Source organism: Ptiloglossa arizonensis, unplaced genomic scaffold (genome assembly GCF_051014685.1).
Source record: "Ptiloglossa arizonensis isolate GNS036 unplaced genomic scaffold, iyPtiAriz1_principal scaffold0099, whole genome shotgun sequence".
Lineage (NCBI taxonomy): Eukaryota > Metazoa > Arthropoda > Insecta > Hymenoptera > Colletidae > Ptiloglossa > Ptiloglossa arizonensis.
This window is the reverse complement of record NW_027478469.1, coordinates 977,926-979,152: the sequence shown is the minus strand read 5'-3', so window position 1 is coordinate 979,152 and position 1,227 is coordinate 977,926.

Genomic DNA, 1,227 nt, shown 5'->3' with positions numbered 1-1,227 from the left:
TATACGTTATACGTTATACGTTATACGTTATACGTTATGCGTTATACGTTATACGTTATACGTTATACGTTATACGTTATACGTTATACGTTATACGTTATACGTTATACGTTATACGTTATACGTTATACGTTATACGTTATACGTTATACATTATACGTTATACGTTATACGTTATACGTTAAACGTTATGCGTTATACGTTATGCGTTATACGTTATGCGTTATACGTTATGCGTTATACGTTATGCGTTTTACGTTATGCGTTATACGTTATGCGTTATACGTTATACGTTATACGTTATACGTTATACGTTATACGTTATACGTTATACGTTATACGTTATACGTTATACGTTATACGTTATACGTTATACGTTAAACGTTATACGTTATACGTTATACGTTATACGTTATCCGTTATAGGTTATACGTTATACGTTATACGTTATACGTTATACGTTATACGTTAAACGTTATACGTTATACGTTATACGTTATACGTTATACGTTATACGTTATACGTTATACGTTATACGTTATACGTTATACGTTATACGTTATACGTTATACGTTATACGTTATACGTTATACGTTATACGTTATACGTTATACGTTATACGTTATACGCTATACGTTATACGTTATACGTTATACGTTATACGTTATACGTTATACGTTATACGTTATACGTTATACGTTATACGTTATACGTTATACGTTATACGTTATACGATATGCTCTACACGTTAAACGTTATATGTTATAAGTTATACGTTATACGTTGTACGTTATACGTTATACATTATTCGTTATACGTTATACGTTATACGTTATACGTTATACGACATACGTTTTACGTTATACGCTACACGTTGAACGTTATACGTTACACGTTATACGTTATACGTTATACGTTATACAATATGCTCTACACGTTACACGTTATACGTTATACGTTATACGTTATACGTTATACGTTATACGTTATACGTTATACGTTATACGTTATACGTTATACGTTATACGTTATACGTTATACGTTATACGTTATACGTTATACGTTATACGTTATACGTTATACGTTATACGTTATACGTTATACGTTATACGTTATACGTTATACGTTATACGTTATACGTTATACGTTATACGTTATACGTTATACGTTCTACGTTATACGTTGTACGTTATACGTTATACATTATTCGTTATACGTTATACGTTA